Raw genomic sequence first — 14,090 nt, 5'->3', positions numbered from 1 at the left:
AGCCTGTAGTCACGACCTTTGAATACAAAGTGTATGAATCTGTGCCTCGAGTCAATCCAAAGTGAAGAATAGAACTCATGGACCCATGATGGAACATAGCGGCTAGTCCATCCAAGAAGGTCTGTCAACCCTGGCAGATAAGATAGATGGGGACGAATCTGCTCGCTACTGCTGCAACAAGTGACTCAATGGAGCAAACTCTCTGAGATCTGAATGCAACTCCACTATTCAGATAAGCATTGTAGAAGTCCTCCTATAGTGGTGTATAGAAGTGTTCAGAAGCACGCTCATCCTGCCTCAGCGGAAATCGGTGCTCAAATTTCACGAAACGGAGCTGCTGCACTTGCTTGGATGTGGCTGCCCTCAAGTCAAGGTGAGTCACTGGAGGCAAACCCTGTGGTCTAGGAGGTGGACGAGAGACCCTCCTCTATGTCTTAGGCCTCGGTGACACCTGAGTATGAGTACGACCAGAGCATCATAGTTGTGTCTGAGGTGCCTACTCTGTCTCCTTGGTCTACTCTACCTGCTCAGTCTGCTAAGTATCCTTTGACTACACTGGTGGCTATGTCTGCTGTTGTGTCTCCCCCTAAGGTTGACTCTCCTCTATAGTAACATGCCGTCCTCCAAGCATGATAGTCCTAGCTGGACTACCATGAAGACTCTCAACCCTCTCGACGGTGGCCCTCTGAGCTAGTGATAGCTGATCTGCAATACGGACACCACTCCTAGGTCCACCTCTCTTTGCTCGCTCAGTGGTGGCTACCACTGCTGCTACTTGCTCAACCTCCACATCAGCGAGCTTTCGCTTCTTTGTTGTAGTCTTCTTCGCCTTGCCTTTCTCCTGAGCAGTCAAGCGAGGTGGAGGCCTTGGATCCTTATCACCTGGACCACCTCTGGCATTCTTGACACGTGTCATCGCTAGAGCTGAAAGGAAATACTACCACGAACGAGAATCAACTGCCAATGCCAACTGACACTCATGAGGCTTGGCCTCGATCTGTACTAGTAGGCTTGGCCCCGAGTTCACGGACAACTGCAAAGAGAACCGCAAAAGCATTGACTTGTTGCATGATAGAATAGATAGGATATGTAAATAATCAAAATATATATCTAGAGATGCGAAACCCTAAGAAGCAAGCAGTAGATACGAAATTAGAGGCGATGGCTTGCTACCTGACAAATCGGTGACCGAAGAGCAAAGGAACGGACCACGAGGCACCACCAGGAAACACATAGGGTTAGGGTTGGATGCGAGACTGTGCAAACTCGAGCGTGATGATGTGACGGTGGAGGCAGGGAATTGCAGCGCAGGCATAGGCTAGGGCAAACGACGGCACGGCACGCGCGCGTAGATGCAGCGGGCACGGCAGAGCAATGCGGTGCGGGCGCGTGACCAAGGTGCGAGTGTGGTAGTGCTAGGGCACAGGCATGCATCCACAATGGAGTAGCATGGTGTGGATGTGGTGTGGGAGGTAGATGCGTGGCTGCATGATAGCTGGGCGACGACGCGTGGGCACAGGAGCTCACGGTAGGAGCGGGCGCGGCGAGGGCACAATGCGGGCGCGGCACAGGTGAGGATGTGGTGGATCTAGGGCACGAGTGCAGTCAAGATGGCGGAGGCGCGGTGGCTGCTAGATTAGGGTAATCGAGCGGCATGACATATGGAGTTAATATGGTGCCCCCCGTGTTGGATTAGAAAAGGAAACGAAAAGAGATCGAAATCCACATATTTTCTACTAATCGAACGCACTGGTGGCAACGACCGGACGCTACCATCTGGAGTCCGGTCAACTATAGAGAGGTCCAAATCCCCTCAAGTCACGACCGAACGCATTAGGTTACCCTTGACTAGACATAGCCAGAGTCTGGTCGGTCCTGACAACGCCTTCTTCGCTTGACCGGACGTAGGGACACCATCTGACCGAACGCTGGATGAGCACTATTTCAGCATTTGGTCACTCTTGTGTAGCAATGGTTCACCTCCTGTGAACTGACCGGACACTGGAAGCAGAGTCTGGTCCAGCGTTTGATCATTCTTTTTTAGTGAATCTTCAATGTTCCTTTGCGCTGCCTATTCTCAATCAAGTCCCAACTTCAATAAGACCCAAATAAACACTAGTTGAGACTAATGTGAGTGACCTCTCTCAAACCCTTAATTTTTTTAAAATATTTTGCCTTAGGCTATACCTTTTTTTAAGAAAATAGGCAATAAAAGGATAATCAAAAGAAAACAACAAAACAACACACATGCATAACAATGCAATACTTGAAAGTAATTCTAGTTGCTTGTCAAGTTTGATCCAAGGTTAAGCTTCTTCACACGCTTTTCGGTGGTTATCTTAACCATTTTAGACAAACCCTAAATGCATTACCAAAAATTAAACATGTTTTACATTACAATGCAATGTAAGAGACAACACAAGCTTATTTTCTAGTGAAGTTACTAAAATCAAGCACATTGAGCTCATTCCTCAACCGATAAAATGTCGCCTCATCTAGCGGTTTAGTGAAGATATCTGCCAATTGATCCTCGGTCCTTACACCTTCTAGTGATATATCATTTTTAGCAACATGATCTCTAAGAAAGTGATGGGGGATATCTATGTGCTTGGTGCGAGAGTGTTGAATCGGATTATTAGCAAGATTTACCGCGCTCTCATTGTCACACAAAAGAGGTATTTTTTCTTGAACTACACCATAATCTAGCAAAGTTTGCTTCATGTAAAGTATTTGTGCACAACAAGCACCAGCGGCAGTGTATTCCACTTTGGCGGTGGACAAAGCCACACTATTTTACTTCTTGGTGGACCAAGACACTAGTGACCTACCAAGCAAATGACACCCTCTGGATGTGCTTTTTCTATCAATTTTGCAACCGGCATAATCCGAATTGGAATAGCCAACTAGTTGAAATCTAGCTCCTTTGGGATACCAAAGACCAATGCTTGGTGTGTGTTTAACGTACCTAAGGATTTTTTTTAACGGTAACTAAATGAGCTAGCTTAGGATTAGCTTGAAATCTAGCACACATACACACACTAAACATGATGTCGGGCCTAGATGCGGTCAAATATAACAAGCTACCAATCATAGAGCGGTAGAGAGTATGATCAACCATTTTACCTCCCTCATCTAGGTCAAGATGTCCATTAGATGGCTTTGGTGTCTTGATTGGCTTACATTCATCTATATTGAACCTCTTGAGAAGATCATTGGTATATTTCTCTTGAGAGAAGAAAATCCCTTCTCTCATTTGCTTGACTTGAAAATCAAGAAATAATGTAAGCTCTCCAATCATTGACATCTCAAACTCCTTCGACATCAATTCACCAAACTCTTTGTAATAATCTTCATTTGATGATCCAAAGATGATATCATCAACATATACTTGATAAATGAAGATTTCTCCATCAAGCTTCTTGGTGAATAGTGTGGTGTCGACCTTCCCAATGGTGAAGCCCTTCTCAATGAGGAAATCCCGAAGGCGTTCATACCAAGCTCTTGGGGCTTGCTTAAGCCCATATAGCGCCTTGGACAACCTATAAACATGATTAGGATATCTATGGTCTTCAAACCCGGGAGGTTGATCAACATAGACTTGTTTATTTATGAAGTCATTTAAAATGCACTTTTAACATCCATTTGATATAATTTCATTTCATGATGCGATGCATATGCAAGGAGGATATGAATAGCTTCAAGTCTTACAACCGGTGCAAAGGTCTATCCAAAATCCAACCCTTCAACTTGAGAGAACCCCTTTGCAACTAGTCTTGCCTTGTTCCTAACTACAACGCCTTGATCATCTTGCTTGTTGTGGAACACCCACTTTGTTCTAATGACTCTTGCACCTTGTGGTCGCTCTTCAAGAGTCCAAACTTCATTGCGAGTGAAGTTGTTCAACTCTTCATGCATGACATTTATTGAATCGGAATCTTGAAGAGCTTCTTCAACATTCTTAGGTTCAACACAAGACACAAAAGAGTGATGTTCAATAAATGAAGCAAGTTTTTGAGATTGAGTCATTACAATCTTTGAAGGACTCCCTATGATGAGATCTTGTGGATGAGCTTGTAGTAGAGATGATTTTCTTCTATCAACCACTTGAGGGGGAGGTTGTGGAGCATCAATATCTTGATCTTGTGCCACCATTTGATCATGAGAGACATGAGTATCTTCATTTTCTACTCTCCCATCTCTATCACCATCTTGTGGCACATTTGATAAAGAAGGTGGATTAATCACTTGTACATCATCTTCATCATCTTTGGGCTTAATGTCTCCAACTGGAATATTCTTCATGGCCTCCCTCAATGGTTCATCACCAACATCATCAAGATTTGCATGTGCTCCTTGGGAGCCATTAGATTCATCAAATTCCACATCATATGTTTCTTCAACCAAGCCGGTGGCATGATTAAATACTCGATATGCTTTGGTCTTTGATGAGTAACCAACAAGAATGTCAATATCACAATGTCTTTGAAATTTTCCTAGGTGTTGCCGCTTCTTGTAGATGTAGCTTTTGCAACCAAACACCCGAAAGAAAGAGATGTCCGGCTTCTTCCCATTGAGTAACTCATAAGGTGTCTTGCCAAGAAACTTTTGAAGGAATAGATGGTTTGATGCATAACATGCGGTGTTGATAGCTTCTGCCCATAGAGCTTTGGGTGTATTGTACTCATCAAGCATTATTCTTGTAAGTGTGATAAGTGTCTGATTCTTTCTCTCAACTACACCATTTCGTTGAGGAGTATATATTGCGAAGACCTCATGCTTGATCCCAACTTCATCACAATAAACGTCAATGTTTGTGTTGTCAAACTATTTTCCATTATAGCTTATTATCTTCTTGAGCTTCACTTCAAACTCATTTTGTGCTCTCTTGACATACTTCTTGAAACATGATGCAACTTTGGTCTTGTCATGAAGGAAGAATACCCATGTATATCTAGAGTAGTCATCAACAATCACAAGACAATAGAGATTTCCTTCCAAACTCTTGTAAGTTGTTGGTCCAAATAGATCCATGTGAAGGAGCTCTAGCACTCTTGTAGTTGACATGAAAGATTTTATAGGATTAGTGTTTGCAACTTGCTTACCAGCTTAACATGCACTATAAAGCTTGTCCTTCTCAAATTTCATATCCTTCAACCCTCTCACCAATTCATTCTTCATAAGCTTCTTGAGTGAGCTCATCCCAATATGAGCAAGTCTTCTATGCCATAGCCACCCAAGTGATGTTTTGGTGAATAGGCATGTCTTCAAGTTAGCATCTTCGGAGGTGAAATTCACTAGATATAGGTTGTTGTATCTAAATCCCTTGAATATAACTTGATCATCATCTTTCTTAGATACAACCACTTCCTTCTCGGTAAACAAGCATTGAAAGCCAAGATCACACAATTGACCAACATATAGTAAGTTGAAGCTCAAAGAAGCAACATATAGCACATTTGAGATTGAATGATCATTTGATATTGCCACTTTGCCCAATCCTTTGACTTTGCCCTTTGAATTATCACCAAATGTAATTCTTTCTTGACCGTTAACTTCTTCATCTAGTGAGGTGAACATACGCGGATCACCGGTCATATGTTGAGTGCAACCACTATCAATTACCCAATGACTTTCACCGGTCTTGTAGTTCACCTACACATAAGAGATCAAGCTTGTTTAGGGATCCAAACTTGTTGAGGGCCCTTGACTTTCTCAACAAATGACTTTGCAACCCAAATTTTTTTAGGCCTATTCTTGTTGGGAGGTCCTAAGAACATGACTTTCATTTTTCCACTAGAGTCCTTTCTAATCATGTAATGAGCATTGAAAGCAAAGGGTCTAGCATGCTTGGGCAAGGGTTGTGGTGGTGGAGTTTGACACTCATGGGCAAAGTGACCTTCTTGTCCACACTCAAAACACATCTTTGGCTTTGGCTTTGGCTTTGACTTGTGTTGTTGTTGGTGTTGAGCTTGAGCTTTCTTCTCTTGATGTGCCAAATACCCAATTCTACTTCTATCCATCTTCATAACGGTGTTCATGAGTAGCTCACTTTGAAGATGTTGACCTCTTGTAAACTTGCTCAAGCTGGTCTTGAGATGTTCTTTTTCTAACTTGAGCTTCTTGTTCTCTTCTTTGAGTTCATTATGATTTTTCTCCTTCTTTATTCTCTTGTTCTCTTCTTTGAGCATCTCATTCTCAAGAGCTAGATCACTATCATGGTCAAGGTTCTCTATGACAATAGTGTTGGTGGTTGATAGCTTTTAAGATCTTTCTTGAGCTTCTCATTCTCATTCTTGATCTTGACATACTCATCATAGTTGTCAGACTCAACCACTTGCCTGCCTTTGCTACTAGAACCTTGCTCAATGCTCTCAATGATCAAATCATCACATGATGTAGCTATATTAATCTTAACAATATGGTTAGTAGCATCATGTGGCTCATTGGATAATAGCTCACGAGAAACAACAAGATTATCATGATTGATCTTGAGATTTGTATATTCTTCTTTTAGCATATTGTAGCTAGTGATGAGCTCATTATGTATCCCCTCAAGTTTATCATGTTTTTCTTTAAGCTCCTTCTTAGAAGATTTGAGCTCCTTGAGTTTGGATGACATAGCTTCATTTTCTTCTCTAAGCTTAACACTAGTTTTTTCCGCTATGTCACATTTAGCTAAAAGTGAGTCATTCTTATATTCTAGCTTTTTATTTTTAGCTCTTCTCTTTCTAATAATTTTAGTATATTGGTTAAGCAACTTGACAAGATCATCATAGGAATGTGATTCAAATTCATCATCACTATCACTATCATCATTGCTAGCATGATCATCACCACTACTATCATTATCATTTGATACCTTTTGTTCATCCTTGGCCATAAGGCATAGGTGTGTAGAGGATGATGGCGGTGGTGTCGGTGAAGATAGTGAAGAGTCAATCATAATAGCGGCCACCTTCTCATTCTCACTATCATCATCGGATGAGCAACTTGATGAATCAATATCCGTAAGCCAATCACCGATGTGTATGCCTTGCCATTTTTCTTCTTCTTATGGAAATCCTTCTTCTTGCCATCCTTCTTATATGGCATGTTTTTCTTCTTCTCATCATCATCTTTATTACTTGAGTCATCTTTCTTGCCCTTGTACTTCTTCTTGTATTTATCTTTCTTTGGCTTGGGGCATTGATGTGCTAGATGACCAAGTTCTCCACAATTATAGCAATCCATCTCAGAGATTGGCTTCCTTCTATTGCTAGTGAAAAACTTCTTCTTGCCGTCAAACTTGACACCATTCTTATTGAGCTTCTTAAGCATTTTGGTGAGCAAGACTTGCATCATCAATTTCATCATCACTTAAGCTCTCATATTCAACTCTTGCTTTGCCCTTGTTCTCTTGGCTAGCCTTGAATGCCAAGTCTTTCTTCTTGGTGGAGGAAGAACCATCTTGTGGAGTGATATGCATATACATTTCATGTGCATTGATCTTTTCCCAATATTTGTGTTGGTGTAGCGGTGGAAAGATCGCCTTGATGAAGCACGGTCACAATAAGCCCATATTTGTCAATGGGGAGGACACTCAAGATCGTTCTTACAATATTGGATGGTTGCATTTGTGTGAGTCCAAGTCCATTGACTTCCTCTACAAGAACATTCAAGCGTGAGTATATTTCATTAGCACTTTCTTTTGGAAGCATCTCAAATGAATTAAGCTTTTTCATAACAAGATGATAGCATTCCTCATGCTCACTCTTTGTTCCCTCATGGAGCGCACAAATATCCGACCATAGTGCATGGGCGTCCTTGTGGTTCCACACACGGTTAAACACATCTTTACAAAGGCCTCTAAAGATGGTGTTTCTAGCCTTTGCATTCCATTTTTCATAATTTATTTCATCGCCTTGAAGGTGTGTGGGATCCTTATGTTTTGAGAAACCTTGAGAGGCGACTCTAAGAATTCCAACATCTAGAGCTTCTAAATAAGCCTCCATATGGATTTTCCAATAAGGAAAATCATCTCCCTCAAAGATAGGAGGAGGTCCATCCTCGTAGGACATCTTTCTCTAGGTGGTTAAGTCTAATTTAGTGAGCACGAGGCTCTGATACCAATTGAAAGGATCAAGATGCCCAAGAGTGGGGGTGAGTTGAGCTAATTCTAAAATTCTTTGCAATAGTTAAACCCTACACTTAGCCCACTTCACCCATTGTGCCTAGAATGTGTCCTATTGTTCTACCGCACAAAAGTTTTGCACCCTAGGTTCCAATCCAACTCTAGCATGACAATTCTAAGAATGTAAAGACAAGAAATGAATTACTCAAATGTAAATGCTTAAAGTAAAGAGAGCAGAAGGAACATGGCGATATTTTGCTAAGGTATCGGAGAGTCGCCACTCCCCACTAGTCCTCGTTGGAGCACCCACGCAAGGGTGTAGCTCCCCCTTGATACGCATAAGGATCAAGTGTTCTCTACAGGCTGATTCTTCAACACTCCATCATGGTGAATCACCCACAACTATGCACAACTTGAGTTGGGTAATCCACAAGCTTTGTCGGATGATCACCAAACTCCCGATCACCACCAAGCCGTCTAGGTGATGGCGATCACCAAGAGTAACAAGCACAAACTCTCACTTGACCACAACAAGCCTAATGAGAAGGGTGGATGCACACTTGCTACTCTTCTTGCACTAACGAGGCCTTAATCTTGGATTCTCAAATCTTAATCACCTCACTAGGCCCTTGTTCTCCTTTGCACTCTCAAGGGTGTTTCTTAGTTGAACAAATTGGCAAGAGACCTCCCTTGGATGAGTGGAGTAAGTATTTATATCCCCTCATTCAAAACATAATGTTTGGTCATCACTCTATCGGGTGACCGGATGCTCCGGTAAGGGTTATCAGACGCTCCGGTCAGTTATCCCTGCCACTGTGTCAGAAAGAGCTGTTAAGTTCTAACCGGACTCTGACCTACGTTCGGTCAGCACTGATCGGACTTGTCCAGTCATGAAAAATGCTCTCTAGAACCTTACTAATGTTGACCAGACATTGGCACCCAGAGTCCGGTCACTTCGCTGTTCTGCGTCCGATCAATTACTGGATCCTGACCTACATCCGGTCAGCACTGACCGGACGCGTCCGATCAGGAATCTCCCTCTCTGGAACCTCTAGGAGTTGACCAGACTCTAGCACCCAGTATCCAATCACTTTTCACTCAGTGTTCGGTCACAACTAGATGACTCCAGTTGATCAAATGAACTGACTGGACTCACCCTTCAGCGTCCGATCAGTCATTTGACCCTCCATTCACTTCCAACTCAAAATCATATGTGAGTGAAGTTTGCTTCAATTGATCTTAGGGCTACTCCGAAGTTACCTAGTGCTAGATTTGACAAGTGTGCACCACACCTAACTCACTAGACTCACCTAGGTCAAGCTACTAGTCCATACCCCCCTTAATAGTATGACCAAAGGAAAAACAAAGTCCTAAACTACTCTAAGTGTCTCTTCAACACCAAACAACACTTAGAACTAGTCCATCCTTAACCTTGTCATCCATCATTTGAAAACCAAAATGATTTCCATCGTAGGGGCATGACAACCATGACTGCCTAATCAATTGCCATTACCATGACCTAACATAAATTGCCTCTGCAAAACACACATTAGTCATAGTAATCTCGTATTGTCATTAATCACCGAAACTCAACTAGGGGCCTAGATGCTTTCAAGGCTCTCACTCCATCTTTTCATGGGGTGACCGAACGCGCAGATGGGTGTGACCGGACATAGACCCCCAGTGTTCGGTCCACCATATCCATCCACATGTCACTGCCTTCAAACCTCAGTCGTCCATCTTCAATGGTCAAGTTCCCGATCACTCTTGCATTAAGTGACTATTGGACGCGCTCCTCCAACGACCTAATGCCGTGCAAGGCCAAGTCCGATCAGTTCCAGTATGCTCCCAGAGCATGATTTTTGTGATTGGATGCATTCGGTCGCAAGCGACCTGATGCGCCCCAGCGTCCGGTCCTCATGCTGCTTGTCTGTGTGCGCCCTTGAAGCCAATGTTAGCCTAAGTCAGCGCGACCTGACTCGCACCCTATGCGTCTGGTCCCGCCAACCACTAGCATTAATAAGTGACTGAATACGCAGGTGGCAGCGTCTGATAGCTCCTCGGTCCTCTCAGCCAGCTACGCCGCGCTGCTTATAAATGACCGAACACGCTCGGGGTGAGTCTGGTCACCCCGAGGCCAATGTCCGGTCGTGGACCTTCTCCTCCTTTTCTTTTTCTAAGTCTACAACCGCTTCATCCTTTCTTCCAACTTGCTAACCACAAAGTGTAGAACTTGTGTGCATGTGTGTTAGCATTTTTCAAAGCATTTTACAAGGGTCAAGGTTAGCACACTAGGTTTCCTAAATGCATATGCAAGAATCATGTCACCTTAGTGGCCACTCGATAAACTGTTTCGCCAAAGATTTCCCCTCTTTATAGTATGGCAATCGATCCTAAATACACTCACACCCTCTATGGTGTCTTAAGTGCCAAAACAAAAACCTATTCGATACATTTGCTTTGATCATCTCGGTTTTTGTTTTTCTCTTTCCTTCTTTTCTAAGTTGAGTTTGATCATCTTCAACACAGTGTCCATCTCCATCTCAATGGACTTCATCACCATGCTCCATCACTTGGTATGTACCAACCTTGCTTACATGACACTCATGACAAAGGTTAGTACTTAGGTTTCATCAATTAGCCAAAACCAAACTAGGGCTTTCAATCTCCCCTTTTTGGTAATTGATGACAACCTTTTCACAAAGATATACAATAAAAGCTTTTTAGATTCAAGTTGCTTGCCTAAGCATTTTACCATGTGTAAAGGATATGGACAACTTTCCTAAATCCGAATTGGTAGCAATAGCTTCCCCTACATATGTGCTAAGAGTTTGGATTTGAATGCTTGCACATATGTATAGCTGGGAAGTGTGGGGAAGTAATGACTACCAAATGATGCTAAGGTGTAAAGAGTGGACCTTTGAAGCATGATACTAATCGGAGTTGCAATTTGAACACCATCCTTAGCACCAAAATTTGTTACATATCATTTGAAAAGCAAGGACAAACTAGATACCTCGTGAGATCAACATTAGAAGCAAGGTTCTATTGCCACTTGTAAAAAGATCAAGGTATATCTAGCTATCCTATATATGCTAGTTTTTATTTCATCAATCATTTGCTATAATCTAGCATACAACACACAAGCATGGACAGGGAATTTTAAGAACTTGTGCCATGCAAACAAATATATGTAATGCACATACAAATGCAACATACAAGTTTATGAGCTTGCTCCCCCTATTTGTGTGCTTCAAATTTTAATGGGACAATTATCTGGCGGACATCCAAAGTGATGGTCATTTGCTGGCGACACCCCATTTTAAGTAGTTTGCCAGAAGACACTCTGGTTTGTTGAAATTATACCATAGGACACCATGGCCCGGTTTCAGCCGGTTGAGGAGAGAGAAAATTTTGTTTTGGACATCCGGTGCCCTTGAGCCACACTTAGGTCCGCCCCCAACCTAGTCTAGTTAGAACCAACGAAGGGGATGTCGCCGTTGTACCCCAATGCCAACATCCACGTGCAGAAGCATGGGCTCTACTCCCACAGCGCGGTGTTGCTGTCGCCACCACCATCGCTGGCCTCATCTAGGAACCCTAGGAGCTCGGCAGCGCGCAGGTGATCGCAGGCACGCTCCATGCTGTCGTGCACGCGGGTGGCGAGCATGGTGGTGGCCTTCCTGAGCTTCTCTAGTGTGTACCACATGCTAGGGTCATCCCCTATGAGGTTGTCAATGGAGTCGAGCGACGCGCTCGGGCACGGCGTGCCACCGCAGAGCGCTAGGTGGCGGGCCATGCCCATGCTGGCGACGATGAGGCTGAGATCCATCGAGGCACCCTCAAGCGCACGATGTGCCACCTCCGCACGGCCCCTAGTGGTGGCACCTATTCTGCATGTCGGCATCCATGGCCTCGAGCACCGCAAGGAGCTGCTCGTGGATGCTGTGGCAGTGCTTGGCCACCATCACCACCCGCCGTTGGAATAGGGCCTTCCAAGTGGACTCCGGCGGTGAACCCATGAAGACGACCACCAGAGGTGGTGATCACAGCAGCAGTGGTGTACCCTCAAAGACCACCTGTGGTAGCTAGGCCTAGGCATGGCTCCCATGTGGGGTCTCTATGGATAGCGGCAGCTACTAGGCCAATGTCCTCGCCAGTGCGCTAGCCCCCGGAGAGGCCCCCCCCCGTCGCCAACCGTGAGATCACACACCTTGTCTTGCTCCACGCCGAGGCTGGCCACATCTTCATCAATTGCGCCACATGCCTTGGCCTCTAGCCCGACGATGACGAAGACAACGACAGCGGTGGCGGCGCACGCACCGGCCTCCAGCCCCACTACACCACGCTGTGGAAATGGTGGATGGACCTCCGGGAGGCGGGCCTCTGCCACACCCATGATGTGCTTCTAGCGCTGACCTCCACCACAGCGGCAACCACGGTGGCCGAGGATGCCAAACTTCAGCACGGAGCTGCTCGACAGGGGGCAGAGCTTGGGCTCTGGTATTCGCAACCCGCTTGACAAGGGTGGAGCTTTGACTCCGGTGGAGCTTGGGCTCTGGCATTCTCAGCCGGTCTCTTCTTCTAATTCCGTTCTTATGTGGTCCAACCAGACCAGGTTGGGAGCAGACCCAAGTGTGGCTCATGGGCACCGGATGTCCAAAACAAAATTTTCTCTCTCCTCAACCAGCTGAAATCGGGCCGCGGTGTCCTGTAGCATAATTTCAACGAACTTGAGTGTCTTCTGGCAAACTGCTCAAAATGGGGTGTCCACCAGCAAACGACCATCACTTTGGATGTCCGCTAGACAATTGTCCCAATTTTAATTGATTCCCTTTCTTTCACCCATCTTAGGTTTCTTTCCCCCTTTTGCCTATCTTTAGGAATTACTTCTCCCCCTTTGTCATTAATGAGCACAAAAGGTGTGCTTAAAATTTAGATAGGTTGTGTGAAACCATGATAAGGGAGGATCATTTTTCTCAAAGTGGTTCAATTTAGATCACTTGCAAAAGATATTTAACTCGGTTTGATCCAAGGACAAGCTTCCTCACACCTTCAAATAAGGGTTATCATGCACCATGTTGAGTTAAACACTTATAGCTCATTTTCTAGATTAAACAATTGGTTTACAAGCCCACAAACATGTCATATGATACCACTAGATCATTTTAAGCATACAAGGAATAGTGGTACCATATAAGTATCAAATTCATTTGATTTTCATGAATGAGCCTAAGACATATGAGGAATGACTAGATGCACTAAACAAGTCCTTAGCAATGGATGAATGACATATCAATCAACTTTACCTTGCTTTGCTCGAAGGATAGTCATGTCATATATGGGGGTGCATCAACACATGTTTGAGAAGTCAAGTATATTCAATTCATTCCTTAACTTGCAAAACCTTTCTCATCAAGTGGCTTGGTGAAAATATCGGCAAGTTGATCATCGATGCCCACACTTTCAATGCAAATGTCCCCCTTTTGTTGGTGATCTCTTATGAAATCATGGTGAACATCTATGTGCTTTATTCTTGAATGTTGAACCGGGTTGCTGGTGAGCTTCACGACACTCTCATTGTCACATAGCAATGGCACTTGTTTGAATTTGATTCTAAAGTCACTCAAAGTAGCCTTTATCCAAAGTAATTGAGCACAACAACTACCGACCGAAACATACTTTGCTTCGGTGGTTGAAAGTGCTACACTATTTTGCTTCTTTGATGACTAAGACACAAGTGATCTTCCCAATAGTTGACATATGCCCAATGTGCTTTTCTCTCAACTTTACATCCCGCATAATTGGAGTATGAATATCCTATCAACTCAAATTTTGCTCCTTTGGAATACCATAATCCAATATTTTGTGTATGCTTCAAGTACCTCAATATTCTCTTTGTTGCCTTCAAGTGACTCTCTCTTGGTGAGGCTTGAAATCTAGCACACATACATACACTAAACATCAAATCTAGCCTTGA

At 43.8% G+C, this 14,090-nt stretch overlaps 1 pseudogene; it reads right to left on the bottom strand.

The window, feature by feature from the left end:
* Positions 1 to 11,579: 11,579 nt before the first annotated feature.
* LOC136465455 (uncharacterized) lies at positions 11,580 to 12,132 on the bottom strand (annotated as a pseudogene).
* Between the last annotated feature and the right edge of the window lie 1,958 nt (positions 12,133 to 14,090).

The sequence above is a fragment of the Miscanthus floridulus genome, chromosome 7, assembly GCF_019320115.1.
Source record: "Miscanthus floridulus cultivar M001 chromosome 7, ASM1932011v1, whole genome shotgun sequence".
NCBI classification, from domain to species: Eukaryota; Viridiplantae; Streptophyta; class Magnoliopsida; order Poales; family Poaceae; genus Miscanthus; species Miscanthus floridulus.
Note: the sequence above shows the minus strand (reverse complement) of the source record. Positions and strands in the feature narration are given on the sequence as shown.